Source organism: Mizuhopecten yessoensis, unplaced genomic scaffold (assembly GCF_002113885.1).
Source record: "Mizuhopecten yessoensis strain PY_sf001 unplaced genomic scaffold, ASM211388v2 scaffold4321, whole genome shotgun sequence".
In the NCBI taxonomy this organism is placed as follows: Eukaryota; Metazoa; Mollusca; class Bivalvia; order Pectinida; family Pectinidae; genus Mizuhopecten; species Mizuhopecten yessoensis.
Genome location: NW_018405487.1, coordinates 311,025 through 333,186, shown reverse-complemented (window position 1 = coordinate 333,186; position 22,162 = coordinate 311,025). Strand labels below are relative to the sequence as shown.

Sequence of the window (22,162 nt, the reverse complement as noted above, 5' to 3'; positions counted from 1 at the left end):
TGTGTCAGTACACTAGTCGACCAGCTGTGCCAGTACTCTAGTTGCCCAGCTGTGTCAGTACTCTAGTTGACCAGCTGTGTCAGTACTCTAGATGACCAGCTGTGTCAGTCCTTTAGTTGACCAGCTGTGTCAGTACACTAGTTGACCAGCTGTGTCAGTACACTAGGTGACCAGCTGTGTCAGTACTCTAGTTGGTTACTACCAAATCATCCAAAAAACAAGGGGACCAGTTTAGCATGTCTTTATAGTAGCAACTCTTTATTCTAATTGACTACATAAAATGTTCTTGATGCATTTGATTTCTATTTAAAAATCACTTAATTATAAATCACATTTCAGTTTCACAGTCAATTGAATAAATTTCAATGAGACATTCACTAAATGGATTATTAACAATGTTGCTGATGTGTTAACATAATGATCAGATTTAAACCAAAAATCAAATAAAAGTTGAAGAAAAAACAATTCAAAAATAAATGGAAATCAAACAATTGAACAAAAAACTCCACTCTGAACATTGAACACTTAAACTTTTAATATGACTGTACCTTGAATACCCACTGCTGGATAAGTCTTCATGATGGGATGACCTCTGATGACCTTGTGATGACCTTTGGTGACACTGTGACCTCTAATGACAATATGAAAACCTTATGCTGCCCTTGGGATAACCTTGCACCAATTTGTCAAGCTATGACCCTGTAGTGACCTTAGAATGATATGTGATGACCTCATGGAAACTGCAGGGTGACCTTGGAATGATTGTTGTCTCTATAGTGACGTGATGACCTTGGAATGATTGTTGTCTCTATAGTGACGTGATGACCTTGGAATGATTGTTGTCTCTATAGTGACATGATGACCTTGGAATAATTGTTGTCTCTATAGTGACATGATGACCTTGGAATGATTGTTGTCTCTATAGTGACGTGATGACCTTGGAATGATTTTTGTCTCTATAGTGACATGATGACCATGGAATGATTTTTGTCTCTATAGTGACGTGATGACCTTGGAATAATTTTGGTCTCTATAGTGATGTGATGACCTGCAACATCATTGGTCAGTTGCTGTCTTGTGTCCCCATTTCTGAAAAAAAATGCAGAATTTATCAAAAATTATGATTTCAAACAAAAAGTTAATATTTTGTTTTAATGTTTGTATGAAGTGATTGAGAGTCAACAACTCTCTCCTAGCAAGGACGCCAGAGTTCTGGGGAGTTTCTTCCCAACAAGATAGTATCTAACGACACTGTACAGATAGGTAGACTAAAGTAAACATGGTAAAACGCCATAAAAGCATGGACACTAGCAAACTGCTAGCAGCAATGTTGATATTACTACCTCCCAATCAGCAGGCCATCAAACCACTGACAATATGCCATGCTGCCCCTTGACCATCAACAGAACACATATTTAAAAAGATCAAAAGATTACCCCAAAAAACGTTCTCTACATCCTAACAATCCGTCTATGAAGACAATATGTCCGACAGATCTGTTCAGGTTTCAACACTTTGGCAATGTTCACGAACAGCTTTTAATTCCCATTGAGAACAGAACAATAAACAATGAAGAAGTTCTGTTGAGCAGGGGTGTCAGATTATCAAGGAGCATGAAAAGCTGATTTCACTTGATGAATAAGATTGTTATGTATTCATCTTTGAGAAATATTACCGAAAAATTTTACAGGAAAACATGCTGCATATGACAGCCTGTCTGGTGCTCCCTACCTTTGATAGGAAATAGTAGAATCGGTGAAAGGGGAGATAAGTCATTCTGATTCGGGAAGAATTAATTATTTTCATTTTTTTTGTCAGCTTCAGTTAATTCTCATGTGATTTCTGGAATTCATGACCAGGATATATCATCAACTCCATAATCCTGACATCTACTTCAAACAAAAAGTGTACAGCCCAATTTGAGGAAGACAGATCCTTGCCTTGGGTATAAATATGAAGATATATGTAGGAGTGACAGGGGCTCCTTGTAACTGTGAAGCTGTCGGACTCATGTATAATCCATGTGTAGATTGTGATCAAGTGTAATGGCTGGGCCTAATACAAATAATGGCCATTTTCCTGGCAGGGCACTAGCCTGCTGGAACCCAGAACCAAGTGACAGACCCTACCACTTACAATAACCGGTAAAGCCTGTCAGCCAACAACATTACACTTTGTTAATGCATAGTGTAGCAAAATCACGTTTTGGCTAAAGTTCATGATAAAAATTGTTACATATTTTTGGCAACATTTCATATCTGAAATTACTTTTTTCTGTGAAAACGTGGTTCTGAAAACAGTTGATAGTCTATTTTACTTCATCTTTTTATATACACATTTTTTTCAAATTATGATCCGTTTTTTTCAATTCTCTTATTACCTAGTAAGGTTACTGAAGATTTTGAAAATTACAAATTAGTAACTTTAGAACTGATTTTATAACTTACTAATCATAGTGAAGACATCTAGTTAAATTTTTACATTTCAAGTGCGTTTCCTTGTATTTATTCCCTTGACCTTGAAATTGACCATAACCTTCATCCCATGTGACCTGTCAGCATTTGATAGCTCTTAATTCAAGCACCCCTAAAATCTCATAATGAACTATTCCAACCTTTGAATTTGAAGAGTTCAAATGTGTCTTCAGGGATAATTGAGTTAAATGACACCAATTCCTCTCAATCAAATTAAAATGCCCCTCCTCATTTTTTATTTAAAATTTAAATGTTTGTTCATATAGCGTGACCTCTGTGTAATTTGACCTTCACCTCTTGTTACCGTGACATCTAAATAAAGAAATATACTGACCTTTACCAATATAGATCAGATTTGAATTTATGAAAATCTCAAAAGTGCAAACAGCATGAAAACATGGCATACCACAATTACAATAAATAAAAACTTAATTTAATTTTAATGTTAACTGGAAAACAGACAGATGTCGCCACAAAAATCCTGGGTTGAGCAGATGATATGAAAAAACGGAATCTAGGTCATCTCTCTTACTAATGTTTCCAATTTATTGTATGCAAAGATTTCTTCAAGACCAAGCATAATCTCTTAACTCAATTTTTCAATAAACAGGTAAAGAAGAGAACGCCTTAATTTTTTTACAGATCTATAAAGAGAGAAAATGTAAAACAGATTTTTTGAAATATCTATCAGATTTCATACCTTTTGATATCAGGGCAAGCATTGTAATTAGAGTTAATTAGTGAAATGTTTCATTATACAATCAACACAACAGAAATTGCTAACACTACACAAAATGGATTTGGTTTCTTTAATAATTTGTTTTATTTTGTTTGAATCTAAGACAAACAATATGTCTCACTATTTAATTAAGACCTTTACAAACACATTTTTTTTTTTTTATATGAGATGCATCTCTATGCTCTGTGAAATGTTTATCTATGAAGATTTTCATTTTATATAAGTTTTTATCCTATCTTTTGTTGAGGTTTTCATTTCCTATTGGTATATATTCCATTACGGGAGTATGACAGCAAGGTAATTATAAAATAATTCAGAAGATTTTTATTTCCTCTAGATAAGTAAGAAATAATGAATACCAAATATGTGTCAAAATTAATTATTGTATAATTTTTTTTTACACTTGATATATAAAATGGCCTCGTCTTGAAATCAAGTTTGTCAGAAGGATTTATCTTCTCAATTTTGACCAGTTAAAGAAGTTTTCATTTGTCTCAAGACACTTTTTTTATATAATCATTTGAGAAGCAAGTTTATAATTAATTACAATAGTTAACAAGGGATAATAATTAGGAAACATTTAAACATAATATTTATACACCATTTACATTCCGTTACCAGTTCGGACATAAGCTGTCTTAAACGTCATGTCAAGAAAGAACTATCATGTCAAGAATTTTTTTATTCCAAAGGATGACTTATCTCCGCAGGTGTAACGAGACTTTGCACCGAAGTTTAATTAAAGTCACACCTTCCCCATCTATATATAATTCTTTGTTTTACGAGGATTACAAACAGCCATTGGCTACAAGTTGTTGACCTCATATGTAACACATAAATACACATACACATAAATACACATACACATAATTACATATAAATGCACATACACATAAATACACATACACATAAATACACATACACATAAATACATATAAATACCCATAAGTTCATACAAAAACACACATATATGACACAAAAACACATATATGACACAAAAACACACCTATATGACACAAAAACACACCTATATGACACAAAAACACACCTATATGACACAAAATCACACATATATGACACAAAATCACACATATATGACACAAAATCACACATATATGACACAAAAACACATATATGACACAAAAACACACCTATATGACACAAAAACACATAAATGACACAAAAACACACCTATATGACACAAAATCACACATATATTACACAAAAACACATCTATATGACACAAAATAACACATACATGTATATGACAAAATAACACATATATGACACAAAAACACACCTATATGACACAAAAACACACATATATGACAAAATGACACATATATGACACAAAATCATACCTATATGACACAAAATAACACATATATGACACAAAAACACCTATATGACACAAAATCACACATATATGACACAAAAACACACCTATATGACACAAAAACACACATATATGACACAAAAACACATACATGACACAAAATAACACATATATGACACAAAAACACACCTATATGGGACAAAATAACACTCTCAAACACACATGAATCCTCATAAAAACAAGAGGCCCAGAGGGCCTGTATCGCTCACCTGAATATGTTTAAAATAATTGGTATGAAGTAGGTGCTGTAAGTACATATGAAATTTCAGAAAGATCCATATAGTTCTTGAGATATAGTGAGAACAAACTTCAAACAGAGCCCCACCCCTAGGGGGGTCATACCCACCAATTATACAAAATTGAGTCTCCTTGACCCAAGGATGCTCCAAGGATTTTAAAGGTTTTACCTCTATTTCTCCTATTGGGCACTGCCCTTCTGCCCCTTGGGAGACCACACCCACTGCTTATACAAAATCGAGTCCCTTTTGCCTAAGGATGCTCCAGACTAAATTAGGATAATATCCCTTAATCCCTAGGGTAGAAGAAGGATTATAAAGGTTTTACCTATATTTCCCCTATTGGGCCCCGCCCTTCAAGTCCCAGGGGAGCCACACCAACCATTTATACAAAATTGGTTCTCCTTTACCCAAGCATGCTCCACACCACATATGGACCAAATCCTTTCATTCCAACAGACGAAGAATTTTAAAGAATAATTTGCTATGTTTCCCCTATTGGGCCACGCCTCTCAGGCCCCTGGGAGGCCCGACCCACTGCTTATACAAAATTGGTTCCCCTTCACCCAAGGATGCTTCAGAACAAATCCTTTTATTCCTACAGAAGAAGAAGGATTTTAAAGAATTTGCTATATTTCCCCTATTGGGCCCCGCCTCTCAGGCCCCTGGGTGGCCAGACCCACCATTTATACAAAATTGGTTCCCCTTTATCCATGGATGTTCCACATCAAATATGGACCAAATCCTTTTATTCCTACAGAAGAAGAAGGATTTTAAAGAATTTGCTATATTTCCCCTATTGGGCCCCGCCCATCAGCCCCCAGGGGCCAGACCCACCATTTATACAAGATTGGTTCCCCTTCCCCCAAGGATGCTTTTGACCAAATTTGGTCAAAATCTGTTCAGTCGTTCATGACAAGTAGCGTTTTAAAGGAAAAGTTGACGGGCGGACGGACGTAATTATAGTATATGTAAAAAGTATGTAATTATAGTATATGTAAAAAGTAAGTAATTATAGTATATGTAAAAAGCAATTTAATTTAATTGACTCTTTTTTTCAAAAGCTATCACAGAAATACCACAGAAAGTGTTATAAAACATTCAATAGTTACTATTCAATGTTATATTAAATTTCTGTGACGGTTCAGAATACCTCATAGAGCTATATATGGCACTGCATTTAGCACAGGTCTTGTTAGCTAGAACAGGTGTAGAGGTTTTCTATTTATAACTTTAATTCATTAAAAACCATTGATTACCATAACTATATTATATGATTTATTATGATCACACAAAAGTTATCATCAAAATTTTGAAGATTATTTCAAGTCTTACATAATGTATATTTGATTCAGGCCATGGTTTACAATATCTGTATCTAGATTGATCAATTTTCCCAAGTTTTGTTCCAATTTTGGTTGTCAGATGATCTGAAAACCATATCAAAATCTCTTAAATACTTAGTTATATATACCTGTTCTATAAATATCACATTTGTTTTAACTCGAGTCTGTACATCTACCCATTCTTTGGCTGTAGAAGTTGGAAGGTATAACAATATACCTAGAGAACGTAGATATTGTAAACAGTGTAACTCCCCCTCTAAAGTAGAGGACAAATTTCATTTTTTAATGGTCTGTTCTAAATTCGAAAATTTCACCTCTCAGATTCCGTTTTATTAAAACCTATCATTGGAAAAAAATATCAGCTGTGTTTAAAGTCGTTCAGTTATTGAGTGTCCATAGTATTTTCATAAATGCATTGTAAGATGACTAATGTATCGTGTATGTATGGAACTGTTATAAATGGGACTAAACAGTAAGAATACATTTTTATTATGGTGATACCTTTTTTGTACTACATGTTATAATTATATACATTGCATGATGTTTTTTGTCAGTTATATTACATAGATGTCTGAAATCAAGAAAAATATACATTTCAAAAATTTCTAGCAGTAACTGTTTTCAGAAATTTTTAATTGTATGACCATGAGTTTAAACTTATCTGACACTCTAGTAAAATTGTTCAAATTGGAAAATTCAATTAAATATATTATATGATAAAGGATCATTGTTTTACCATAAATTTTAACTTATACCACACTTTTAAAACTGTTCAAATTGGAAAATTCAATAAAATATCATAACTCCTTCAAAACAAAGGATCATTATTTTACCACAAATTTTTAATTAATTTGACACATTTAAAAATTTGAAATTACACTATACCACGAAATATCTTTTTACACCCTTAAAATAAGTCAAATTAAAACAATTCAACTAAATATGTGAACTACATATAGAAATTGAAAGTTTATTTTTAGGCAAAACATGGCCCGTTTTCTGGTGCTAATATAATTATATGTCAAAGTTATCCTACACTTGCAAAATGCTATAATTCAATTTCAATGTTTGATAGAAACAGAATTACACAAATTTCCAGAATAAAGGATTTAATCATTGTAAGGAAGAGGAAACAGAAACTATAAAGACATCAGAAACACACCGGCTATACACGGCTATACACGAGAATGAGGATAAATATATGACGAACGACTTTTTAATCACGCCGAGAATACTGTAAGTGAGTGATGTCAGTCAGAAGGCTAGCTATATAGTACAAATTTTATGGCAAACTATTTAAACAGCTGTCCAAGGTATTTTTAGACCACCGTAAAACTTGGGGTTATATGTTTAAAAAACAAATACTGACATGTACATCACGATAAAAGATGCCATCATATCTGTCAATCATATTTATTTTTTCCAGGGTTTTTTTCAAATTAAAAATAACCTTTTTCCAGATCTGTCATTCTTATCTTAATCTTTTATTTACATTTAAAAAAAAACAATCATTTTCCAGATCCAACTTTCTTTGTTTTATGTTGAAGATTTTATTAGAGCTTGATACAATTTATTTAGAAACATTCAAACGTTCTACATACTGTCTTGTGATGATAGCCATCGTCAGGTGTATTACATGTCAGGTACGATTATAACAAACTGGTCACAATGTTCTCTACCTATTTCAGTTTATTAACTTATTTTTTGTATAACACTTCTTAGATCAAAGAAAAATATTTCAGTGATTTCACAATTTGATGATTTGCAAATGGTGTGAATATTTTACAAAGGAAAGGCAATTTATCACAGTTTTAATAACGATATAGAGATAACCCATTAAAAGAACATTTTTTTTCACATTCAAATTTTATTTCTTCCTTAAAGGAATAAACATTATGAGGAAATTGATGAGAAATTTATACTTCAAAGAATGGTTTTAGAAATAACGAAATCAATGAAGAAATGCATAAACTATTTATTTTAAATTTCAAATTCAAAAATCAATAGCAGAATAAATTAAAACAGTTCTAAATTTACCAGAAAGGAAACAAATTAAGACTATTTACTTTTTTTCAACACGTATGAATATCTGAAATAAAAATAAAAATAAAAATAAAAAAGAGACATTAAGAAAATGCATGACAATAATTTTTATTAAGTTTTCATACCGGTAATTTCATTTTATTTTGAGAATTTTACATCTAGAATTATCACCTCCGTGATATCGAAAACAGCCACTTTAAATAGTGAACAACAGCCAATCAAATGAAAGGATTTAAAGTACACAACACAAACATTATTTGCACCAAAATTTCACCAAACAAAAGTTAAAGCAATCGTATTTTAAACTTATCTGAATTTGAAAACTGAAATTAAAACATTATACTCTATGCGTGGATATTAAAACTATTTTTTTACCATTAGAATTACATAAAACAATTCTTAAATCATATGCTAACAAATTTATACATTTGTGTTCAAACATTTTATCAGTTCACAGGACACAGTAAGGCTACATTTATCAATTCTGTAATACGATGGTTTTAACCTCACAATAGCTACATTTATCATTTCTGTAATACGATGGTTTTAACCTCACAATAGCTACATTTTGTATTATGATTTAGCTGAGAGATCACATAATAACAACTGGCATATTAACATAAACACTGCACATTACCCATACAGAACTTGCACATTAAAATGAAATATCTGCCATTACCCAAACTAAATTAGCATAACAGTTTCCGCCAAATATCACTACAACATAAACATGTTAAAAGATTCCAATGTAAATACCGGTTCTAAATGGTCATTTCAATTATTAGAGTAAACGAAAGCAGTAAGACTGCCATCGTCATGGTAAAACACTTTAGTTTTTGGCTTAAGTATTTAAAATTTGTATTACGGTTACCATTTTCCTGAATGTGGCGAGTGTGCCATGAGTTAATGTGACGAGTGTGACACGAGCTACTGTGACGAGTGTGCCATGAGTTAATGTGACGTGTGTGACACAAGATAATGTGACGAGTGTGCCATGAGCTAATGTGACAAGTGTGACACAATATAATGTGACGAATGTGCCATGAGTTAATGTGACAAGTGTGACACAATATAATGTGACAAGTGTGCCATGAGCTAACGTGATGAGTGTGACACAAGATAATGTGACGAGTGTGCCATGAGTTAATGTGACGAGTGAGACACAAGCTAATGTGACGAGTGTGACATGAGATAATGTGACGAGTGTGACACAAGCTAATGTGACGAGTGTGACATGAGATAATGTGACGAGTGTGCCATGAGCTAATGTGACGAGTGTGACACAAGCTAATGTGACGAGTGTGACATGAGATAATGTGACGAGTGTGACATGAGCTATTGTGGCGAGTGTGCCATGAGGTAATGTGACGAGTGTGACATGAGCTATTGTGGCGAGGGTGCCATGAGTTAATGTGACGAGTGTGACATGAGATATTGTGGCGAGTGTGCCATGAGTTAATGTGACGAGCGTGACATGAGCTATTGTGGCGAGTGTGCCATGAGGTAATGTGACGAGTGTGACATGAGCTATTGTGGCAAGTGTGCCATGAGTTAATGTGACGAGTGTGACACAAGCTAATGTGACGAGTGTAACATGAGATAATGTGGCGAGTGTGCCATGAGTTAATGTGACGAGTGTGACACAAGCTAATGTGACGAGTGTGACATGAGATAATGTGACGAGTGTGACATGAGCTATTGTGGTGAGTACTTAGTTTTACTTTCATTTTTTGTAGAGTTATAGTTACTTTTTGTTTTAATATCTGCTCCCATTCGGAGCCTTGTCATTGGTGCGACACTATATTCAAATATTGTACTTGAGCTGCTATCTCCCTTTAAAACTTCTGATAAAGATTACATAACTCAGAAATATCTAAGAATTTTTATTTTAGTTTCTATTTACCTTTCAACTGAGTAGCAAATTTAATGATACTGTTTCAGAAGAAACCTTTGCCCAGTCAAATATTCGCCCTTCGTCGGTAAAATCAATGTTTGCCCAGAGGTAATTTCACCTTTCACAAGTTATAATTAAATATGGTATGCTGTCAACATACATCCACTCTCATGATGAATTTGCCCTTGTTACGTTGGGAGAAAAAGGCGAAAATTAACCTGCAGTGAAAATCGCCAGGTATACAGTACATATAATGGAATCTTCAATAATAAAATCCACATTTATGTTTATCATTATATTACGACCATTATTTAACAGATTTTTAATTTTAAATTCAGAAAGTTTTATTACAGATGAAATTTACATGTACCCTCAAACCCCCCCCAATTTAGGATTATATCATTTTATCTGAATGTAGATCAATATTTCAGCCCTAGAATAGCAGTACATAGTAACATCTTCTTTAGTATGTCTCCCGTAGTTGACAGGAAGAATAATAATGAGGAGGATGTGGATTCTGCTGCAGATTGATTTAAAGTTGAAGTTCGTTTCCAATACAGGAGCCGATAGAGCTCCTCTACACTGGACTCTCCAATACAGGAGCCGATAGAGGTCCTCTACACTGGACTCTCCAATACAGGAGCTGATAGAGCTCCTCTACACTGGACTCTCCAATACAGGAGCTGATAGAGCGCCTCCACACTGGACTCTCCAATACAGGAGCCGATAGAGGTCCTCTACACTGGACTCTCCAATACAGGAGCTGATAGAGCTCCTCCACACTGGCCTCTCCAATACAGGAGCCGATAGAGCTCCTCTACACTGGCCTCTCCAATACAGGAGCCGATAGAGCTCCTCTACACTGGACTCAAATATTAAACAATTTTATAATACAAAGTTAAAGTATATTGTTATTTCAATTTGCCCGATAATTATGATAAAATTATTCTGCCAAAGTTTATCTATTCTGTTCGTAAAAGTATTTTTAATTGGAGCAGATACAACATCCCCTGGAAGGTTGTTCCAGGTTTTGACTGTACGAAATGTGAAATAGTTTCTCCTCAGGGATATTGTTGACCAATAGGGAAATATTATTTTCGAGTTTCCTCTTGTACTTTATCTGACTGATTCCTCACTCCCAAGATTAACAAAAATACATGCCTCTCTATCATAAATTCTGTTTACAATCTTGCATTATCTTAATTTGCCTTCTATATCTATCTTTACTTGTGTAACTCCAGAACAACTGATCCTACATTAACAGAACAGCACCCCGAAGAGCAATGCTGTTCATTTGATAATGCACCTTTATGCTCTCTACTCAGTGGCGGATCCAGAGACCTATCTGGGGGGGTTTCCAAATTTCCTGGGAGGGGTTCCATGTGGGGAAAAATTGAGGAAAATGGTGAAAATATAGGATTTTTAAAGAAAATTATTAGGGTGGGGGGATTTCCTGAAGCCCAAAAACCCCTCTGGATCCGCCACTTTTCATTTCAAATTAATAATAGCAATAATAGTAGTACTATTATTGCTATTATTAATTTGAAATGAAATAATTTTACACTGTAAAAAGTATCAGTCAGAAATTGAAATCTATTTTTATAATTATTTCCGCACCAAAATTTTAGCAGAAACATAGTTGAAAATGTCACAGATCAAATAGATTTCTTGATCCAAAGGTCCAAAATGACTAAAATAATTAAGTTGATTGACGATAGGTAAAACAATTTGTACTTTTTATTCGAGAATATAATGTCAAGTTCCGCGGAAACAAGCTAACAGTGCTGTGAGTGGCTACAGCCAGATGTTATAAACGTACATTTGTCATCACACACTGTAACATAATGGTACTTTAAAATCAACAGCGAGAAAATAATGGTAGATTTAAATATTTCGTCCCAAAACTCATCAATCACCAGCTATAATTCAGTGGTTTGTGGAGAATGTAGATGTTATCACAAACGGCTACAGATGTATATATCTGCCCTATAACATCTCGATCATATCTAAAAAAACGTTGTGTCAAAACCAGAGATTTCATTCAGAATTAGAAACAAGAAATACGATAATCTTAATGTAATTGATTGCCTAGGTGACATTTTGTAAATATTTCAATTTAAAAGGATTTGAACATCAATTAAATGAAGTAAAATTATCAAAGTCAGAAAACAAATGTTATATAATTACATATTGTATTATAGCCTACAGAATGTAAAGATATATAATACACATGCTTTATCTTTTATTTCATTAACCATCCAACTGAACATTTAGCAATAATAATAAACAAGTTATATATGGTTTGGCAAACAATTTGATTTTTTTCTTTTTAAATCTACATCTACATCACATTTTGTCCATTTGTGATATATGTGATCTTAAACGGACACACAGTAATTATTTGACAAATCAACCAGAAGACATAAACACAGGTTTCTACTTGAAGAATTAAAGCCAGCAGAATAAGTTAAATATTTGTCGACTTTATTTTCTGTAATCTTTATTTTTCTTTCTCCCTTTCATTTTACAAAAAAAAAATGTCTATTAACAAGTGTCCAAGGGAGAAATAAGCAAATGATTCTAAAACTGAGAAAAGGAAAAAAAAATTGTAAAAGTTAAACTACCATGTCCAATGTATGATATAAGACAAAAATAAAGCTTTAAAACAGAGTAAGAAATCATTAAAACGAGAGCCTTATACGACTTGTTTTATTTGGTGGAACAGTGAACGAACGTCTGAATCCTAGTAGAAGGCTTGTGCTCTGTGTGAACAGAAGTCTGAATCCTAGTAGAAGGCTTGTGCTCTGTGCGAACAGAAGTCTGAATCCTAGTAGAAGGCTTGTGCTGTGTGTGACCAGATGTCTGAATCCTAGTAGAAGGCTTGTGCTGTGTGTGAACAGAAGTCTGAATCCCAGTAGAAGGCTTTTGCTGTGTGTGAACGGACGTCTGAATCCTAGTAGAAGGCTTGTGCTCTGTGTGAACAGAAGTCTGAATCCCAGTAGAAAGCTTGTGCTGTGTGTGAACGGACGTCTGAATCCTAGTAGAAGGCTTGTGCTGTGTGTGACCAGACGTCTGAATCCTAGTAGAAGGCTTGTGTTGTATGTGACCAGACGTCTGAATCCCAGTAGAAGGCTTGTGCTCTGTGTGAATGGACGTCTGAATCCCAGTAGAAGGCTTGTGCTCTGTGTGAACAGAAGTCTGAATCCTAGTAGAAGGCTTGTGCTCTTTGTGAACAGATGTCTGAATCCTAGTAGAAGGCTTGTGCTCTGCGTGAACAGAAGTCTGAATCCTAGTAGAAGGCTTGTGCTCTGTGTGTGAACTGACGTCTGAATCCCAGTAGAAGGCTTGTGCTCTGTGTGAACGGACGTCTGAATCCCAGTAGAAGGCTTGTGCTGTGTGTGAACAGACGTCTGAATCCCAGTAGAAGGCTTGTGCTGTGTGTGAACAGAAGTCTGAATCCTAGTAGAAGGCTTGTGCTGTGTGTGAACAGAGGTCTGAATCCTAGTAGAAGGCTTGTGCTGTGTGTGAACAGAAGTCAGAATCCTAGTAGAAGGCTTGTGCTGTGTGTGAACAGAGGTCTGAATCCTAGTAGAAGGCTTGTGCTGTGTGTGAGCAGAAGTCTGAATCCTAGTAGAAGGCTTGTGCTCTTTGTGAACAGAAGTCTGAATCCTAGTAGAAGGCTTGTGCTCTGTGTGTCAACGGACGTCTGAATCCCAGTAGAAGGCTTGTGCTCTGTGTGAACGGACGTCTGAATCCCAGTAGAAGGCTTGTGCTGTGTGTGAACAGAAGTCTGAATCCTAGTAGAAGGCTTGTGCTCTGTGTGAACGGACGTCTGAATCCTAGTAGAAGGCTTGTGCTGTGCGTGAACAGAAGTCTGAATCCTAGTAGAAGGCTTGTGCTGTGTGTGAACAGAAGTCTGAATCCTAGTAGAAGGCTTGTGCTGTGTGTTTAAATGTGATTTGTACATAGCAACAGTTGTACACATAAAAATGCCATCTCAATCTCCATAGCTTTATAGGAAACTGACAACTTCGTACATCTGTCATTCAAATCAGCTGTATACCGACACAACTTCGGGACTCAACATACATGTAGCATGGGAACTCAGCAAATATTATCCTCAGTAAAGTACAAACACAAACCATCTCAATATTTACAACAAAGTTTATATCCTCAGTAAAGTACAAACACAAACCATCTCAATATTTACAACAAAGTTTATATCCTCAGTAAAGTACAAACACAAACCATCTCAATATTTACAACAAAGTTTATATCCTCAGTAAAGTACAAACACAAACCATCTCAATATTTACAACAAAGTTTATATCCTCAGTAAAGTACAAACACAAACCATCTCAATATTTACAACAAAGTTTATATCCTCAGTAAAGTACAAACACAAACCATCTCAATATTTACAACAAAGTTTATATCCTCAGTAAAGTACAAACACAAACCATCTCAATATTTACAACAAAGTTTATATCCTCAGTAAAGTACAAACACAAACCATCTCAATATTTACAACAAAGTTTATATCCTCAGTAAAGTACAAACACAAACCATCTCAATATTTACAACAAAGTTTATATCCTCAGTAAAGTACAAACACAAACCATCTCAATATTTACAACAAAGTTTATATCCTCAGTAAAGTACAAACACAAACCATCTCAATATTTACAACAAAGTTTATATCCTCAGTAAAGTACAAACACAAACCATCTCAATATTTACAACAAAGTTTATATCCTCAGTAAAGTACAAACACAAACCATCTCAATATTTACAACAAAGTTTATATCCTCAGTAAAGTACAAACACAAACCATCTCAATATTTACAACAAAGTTTATATCCTCAGTAAAGTACAAACACAAACCATCTCAATATTTACAACAAAGTTTATATCCTCAGTAAAGTACAAACACAAACCATCTCAATATTTACAACAAAGTTTATATCCTCAGTAAAGTACAAACACAAACCATCTCAATATTTACAACAAAGTTTATATCCTCAGTAAAGTACAAACACAAACCATCTCAATATTTACAACAAAGTTTATATCCTCAGTAAAGTACAAACACAAACCATCTCAATATTTACAACAAAGTTTATATCCTCAGTAAAGTACAAACACAAACCATCTCAATATTTACAACAAAGTTTATATCCTCAGTAAAGTACAAACACAAACCATCTCAATATTTACAACAAAGTTTATATCCTCAGTAAAGTACAAACACAAACCATCTCAATATTTACAACAAAGTTTATATCCTCAGTAAAGTACAAACACAAACCATCTCAATATTTACAACAAAGTTTATATCCTCAGTAAAGTACAAACACAAACCATCTCAATATTTACAACAAAGTTTATATCCTCAGTAAAGTACAAACACAAACCATCTCAATATTTACAACAAAGTTTATATCCTCAGTAAAGTACAAACACAAACCATCTCAATATTTACAACAAAGTTTATATCCTCAGTAAAGTACAAACACAAACCATCTCAATATTTACAACAAAGTTTATATCCTCAGTAAAGTACAAACACAAACCATCTCAATATTTACAACAAAGTTTATATCCTCAGTAAAGTACAAACACAAACCATCTCAATATTTACAACAAAGTTTATATCCTCAGTAAAGTACAAACACAAACCATCTCAATATTTACAACAAAGTTTATATCCTCAGTAAAGTACAAACACAAACCATCTCAATATTTACAATATCCTACTGAATAAATAAATTTAAGGATATTTGAAACACAAAATTTTAACAATGTGTTGAATATCTTTAAATATAACAAGTATTTAAGATGTGTTGAATATCCGTCAAAATAAAAAGTATTTAAGAATTATTTCTCAGGATTAATTTTAATTCAATATCAGATTTGTATATTTTGCTGTACACATATTTACCAGGGAGATGTAGTATTGATGTGCTAACACCTATCTCAGAACGGAGTACATTATGATAGTTTAAACACCTGAATGGAAACACATCAGAAGTATCTGTACACACAATATATGATAACTAAAGCTTAGGGTAGAGCCAACACCGGTGGAATAATAGGGTCCTCAGTTCCTTGTTTGGAGACCCGACAGAATACAGGTCAACGCTTATAATAAACAACAAGAACTAGTTGTCCTTCGCCTGTTGTGATTGAATCTATGAATAATAACTGATATACATGTATATATATAATCTGTTTTTATTTTACAACAATTATGGAAAAAGACTTTTTCATTAACTTATATTAACCAACTCATGGTGAAAGACGGGAGTGCTACCCACTGTATCAACTACCCATCCAACTGATATACAGGTATATGTACATGTACGTTCATCAGTAATTATAAAACGATAAAATGTCAAAACATTCAAGATATTGGTCAATTTTGCAGGAAAATATTATCAAATATTGATATCATTATTATTTCCTTTATTTCCTCCAAAAATGAAGAGTTACAGAAATAACGAACAATACACGTACAATTCAACACTATTGAAAGAGAAGAAAATGCATTCACGCTCATGGTCACACCCTTACATAGTGACTAAATATCTAAACCAAAACAAACATCTGAGTTTAACTCAAATAGAACTTAGATATATGAACAAGCTTCATTATAGTTCTTAAAGAGTAGCGTGAACACTGAAGGCTTTGTTAATAAAACAAAATGTGAAAAACCTGACACAGACTTATTGATAAGTACATGTCCATCTATCAGTAACTTGGCATTAAAAAAAGCACATGTTTCAAAATATTGATTGTAAACATTGAAGAAAAATGTGAAATGTCCAGAACAAATCTGAGAAAACCTCATTTATCCTGAATAAATGGATAAAGATAATATATACATTCACTAGAAATACAATATCATAAAATGTTACACCTGTTTTAAAAAAAATTCACCTGTGTTTAAAAATCATCGACCCAGAGCATAACAACAAGATGTTTTAATGAAAACCTTATGAATAAATGTTTAACACTACACCTGTCTTACAATGTAAACATGTATCACTCTACATACATGACATATCTGTGGTATTTGTTAGCACTCCTATGGTATAGATGTAGCAGATATAAGGAATCTTAGTCAGATTTCAGAATGGTCACAGACAAGTACATCTGACCACAGTCTATTTATCAGTGTGAAGTGCATAAACACAAGTTCCAGAGGGCCTGTATTGCTCACCTGGATATTAAAGCAACCCATGGCAAAACAATCCTATTAAAAGCAGTATTGAACAATCCTGGTAGCATGCGTCTATCCATATTATATGATAACTCAAAAGTTTTCATGTTAAATGACCAAGAGACTAAGTACCAAAGGGTGGGAACAGACCACAGAGCCAATCATTGTAGCATATGTCTATCTAAATCTTCATGCCCAACAGTTGTATGTTATATGGTGGGGATCTCAAATGTTTCCATGTTAATTACAACCCAGGGACCAAGTACCAAAGGGTGGTAACAGACCCTAAAGGGCCAATTCTGGGCACATGATGGTACCAAAGGGTGGTAACAGACCCTATAGGGCCAATTCTGGGCACATGATGGTACCAAAGGGTGGTAACGAACCCTATAGGGCAAATTCTGGACACATGATGGTACCAAAGGGTGGTAACTGACCCTATAGGGCCAATTCTGGGCACATGATGGTACCAAAGGGTGGTAACAGACCCTATAGGGCCAATTCTGGGAACATGATGGTACCAAAGGGTGGTAACAGACCTTAAAGGGCCAATTCTGGGCACATGATGGTACCAAAGGGTGGTAACATACCCTATATGGCCAATTCTGGGCACATGATGGTACCAAAGGGTGGTAACAGACCCTATAGGGCCAATTCTGGGAACATGATGGGACCAAAGGGTGGTAACAGACCTTAAAGGGCCAATTCTGGACACATGATGGTACGAAAGGGTGGTAACAGACCCTATAGGGCCAATTCTGGGCACATGATGGTGTTCATCTCTTCATGCAGCAAGTGTATATCTGATTAAGGGGTGGTGATCTTAACAATATCAGGAGTTGGACTGACCCCAAAACCAATCATGGTAGCATTTCTGTATTAGATTTCCATATCCAGCAATAACATATATAGTCCTGAGAGGGGGATCTAAAGAAGGTCCATGTAATGCCCCAGGAACTAAGTCCATCTGGGGCCATTCCTGGTAGCTTATGTATTTTAACTTTCATGTACACTGATGGTATAGATGGTTAAAGAGTGGGGACATCAACTGTTTTGAAGTGCCACCATTTCTACAATTTTGAATTTCCACCACTTAGGGATGCTTCCAGTCAATTTGGTAAAATTCCAATCAGTGCTTTCGAAAAAAATTGTTTGAAGAAATTCCTGACGAACTGATGACAGATGCAAGGGCATTAATTATATGATTAGCTCACCTGTGTTTTTAGAAATAGGTGAAATAAAAGTCAGCAACTCTCAGATGAGTGACATCAGCTACATACACAACAAATTAGGAGATCCCACAGGGATAGTGAATATGATTGCCAGCCGGAATGTGACAAATTCTGTGCTTCATGTTGATCGAGTTTGTCACATTCCAGTTGGCAATTCACATCTACTATGAATGCCAACCAAAAACTGTTCAATACTTAAACATTTTTACATGTAATTATACCACTTTTGAAAATAACTTCTTATAGAAAAATAGAAAAATTTATCAGAAATTTATATTCAGTAAATATATGAATTGTGTTTAAAACAGTCAAAATTGTATTAAATGTCCAATACAACCTCTAAACTCCTAACAGAAATATGGTACAAAGTACTGCAGATAAGAGCGAAATGTAACCTCAAACAAATAAAAACAAATATAACCGCGCTGACACACAAAAATCGACATTCATTTTGTACATAAATCTTGACATTTAGGAAAAAGAATGGATTAAGCTTCCAACTCACTTCAGTGTTTTCTGAATTACTAATATCTAAGGTGGCTCCACCCTTTCGCAGTTAGCCAGCAGAAGTCAATCTTTACTATATCAAAAACGACGAAAATAAATTAAATTACTACATTTAATTGTCAATTTACTGTTCTTTTATGGCCAAATAACTCTCAATCATGTACACTTTGGACATCATTCCATAGCCCGCTTGCGCATGGTATATTTACATGTCAGGTACATATGTAACTATCACATGCACCCACATGCACTTGCATTTTATAGGGATCTTGATATTTTACAAACCACTATTTTCACAGAATTATTGTAATTGCATTTGTGAAACCATTTATCTGACAGAGCGTAACTCGCTCGACAACAAAAGTCGTAGCAACCAAGAGCTTGTGAACAATCCTATTAGCACATGATACGTACAGGTGAGGTCGGTAAACAAAACACACCAGTTTGCATTCCATGCGCCTCATATACAACCTTCTTGAAGTCGTTTGATCTTATGTCAGTGTTTTCCCGTGAGTTAATTAATGTCTTTGTATCATAAGCTTTATTTCTGAAGTACGTGTGATTACACATTTCCAAGTTAAATCTCAATATCTGGTGTTGACATATCATCGTCACGCACGTGTACGGGTATTGTTTACCCGGTGTTACTATCATTTACACTACGGTAATGGAATGCCCGATACGCAATATGGAAATACTAAGGACGATTTATGGAAAGATCTGGAGTTGAAGTACGACCCTACAGCGTCTTATATGTAGACTTATTTTATGTTTACCACAATGAATTTCAAACTAATATTGATGTGGATATAGAGGCATCAATGCCTGTCCATTAAACTAATATCCTATTAAATATCTTTTTTTTTCAACAAACATCAGAAATTATTAGAGGTACTCTACCAACCATTGTAGCATCAGTGAAACAAAATAACTGGGACAAACACCTAATTTTGTCTGGTCATTTTTTTATTTATTTTTTCAAAAATTTTAGTGCATCGATTTATACCACATACAAGCATGAATGAAAATGAAGATATTGATCTTCTGTATGTTTATACTTCCAGTGCCACATATAGAACCAAAATCAGAATATCTCAGATTTGTCTGAAATCAATACTGTACCTATAAAGAGAAAATTTCATCCAGTTAAATATTCGCCCTTTTTTGATATAATCCAATTGTTCGCCCATGCAGTGTTAAGTTTGCCCTAAACATGTGATTACTATATATATTTTGCATGTTGTATACTGTCATGAGACAGAATCTGTTTCCCCGTGAGACAGTATCTGTTTCCCCGTAATATACAGTATCTGAATTCCCCTTGACACAGCATCTGTTTCCCCTTGATACAGCATCTGTTTCCCCGTGATACATTATCTGTTTCCCAGTGAGACAGTATCTGTTTCCCCGTGATACAGTATCTGTTTCCCCCCGTGAGACAGTATCTGTTTCCCCGTGATACAGCATATGTTTCCCCTTGATACAGCATCTGTTTCCCCGTGATACAGCATCTGTTTTCCCGTAATACAGTATTTGTTTCCCCGTGATACAGCATCTGTTTCCCCCCCCCGTGAGACAGTATCTGTTTCCCCGTGATACAGTATCTGTTTCCCCGTGATACAGCATCTGTTTCCCCGTGATACAGTATCTGTTTCCCCGTGATACAGCATCTGTTTCCCCGTGATACATTATCTGTTTCCCAGTGAGACAGTATCTGTTTCCCCGTCATACAGTATCTGTTTCCCCCCCGTGAGACAGTATCTGTTTCCCTGTGATACAGCATATGTTTCCCCTTGATACAGCATCTGTTTCCCCGTGATACAGCATCTGTTTCCCCGTAATACAGTATCTGTTTCCCCGTGAGACAGTATCTGTTTCCCTGTGATACAGTATCTGTTTCCCCGTGATACAGCATGTTTCCCCGTGATACAGTATCTGTTTCCCCGTGATACAGCATCTGTTTCCCCGTGATACATTATCTGTTTCCCAGTGAGACAGTATCTGTTTCCCCGTCATACAGTATCTGTTTCCCCCCCGTGAGACAGTATCTGTTTCCCTGTGATACAGCATATGTTTCCCCTTGATACAGCATCTGTTTCCCCGTGATACAGCATCTGTTTCCCCGTAATACAGTATCTGTTTCCCCGTGAGACAGTATCTGTTTCCCTGTGATACAGTATTTGTTTCCCCGTGATACAGCATCTGTTTCCCCCCCGTGAGACAGTATCTGTTTCCCCATGATACAGTATCTGTTTCCCCGTGATACAGTATCTGTTTCCCCGTGATACAGTATCTGTTTCCCCGTGATACAGTATCTCGTCCCTGTGAGACAGTATCTGTTTCTCCGTGAGAAAGTATCTGTTTCCCCGTGAGACAGTATCTGTTTTTCCGTGAGACAGTATCTGTTCCCCGTGAGACAGTATCTGTTTCCCCGTGATACAGTATCTGTTTCCCCGTGATATAGTATCTGTTTCCACGTGAAACAGTATCTGTTTCCCTGTGAGACAGTATCTGTTTCCCTGTGAGACAGTATCTGTTTCCCCCAGTGATACAGTATCTGTTTCACCCCCGTGAAACAGTATCTGTTTCCCTGTGAGACAGTATCTGTTTCCCCGTGAGACAGTATCTGTTTCCCCCCTGTGAGACAGTATCTGTTTCCCCCTGATACAGTATCTGTTTCCCCTCCGCGAGACAGGATCTGTTTCCCCGTGATACAGCATCCGTTTCCCCGTGATACAGTATCCTTTTCCCCGTGATACAGTATCTTTTTCCCCCCTGTGACACAGTATCTGTTCCCCCCTGATACAGTATCTGTTTCCTCATGATACAGTATCTGTTTCCCCTTGATACAGTATCTGTTTCCCCCTGATACAGTATCTGTTTCCCCATGATACAGTATCTCTTTCCCCGTGATACAGTATCTGTTTCCCCTCCGTGAGACAGGATCTGTTTCCCCGTGATACAGTATCCGTTTCCCCGTGATACAGTATCTGTTTCCCCCCTGTGACACAGTATCTGTTCCCCCGTGATACAGTATCTGTTTTCCCATGAGACAGTATCTGTTTCCCCGTGA

The 22,162-nt window shown here is 35.3% G+C and overlaps 1 long non-coding RNA gene across 2 annotated transcripts in view; it reads right to left on the bottom strand.

Moving 5' to 3' along the window:
• Window positions 1-266: 266 nt before the first annotated feature.
• Window positions 267-22,162, bottom strand: part of LOC110448806 — a 42,099-nt gene continuing 20,203 nt past the window's right edge. For both annotated transcript variants that reach the window (XR_002462776.1, XR_002462777.1), the window contains exon 3: window positions 267-1,089. This is a non-coding gene — a long non-coding RNA (uncharacterized LOC110448806). The remainder of the gene's footprint in view (window positions 1,090-22,162) is intronic.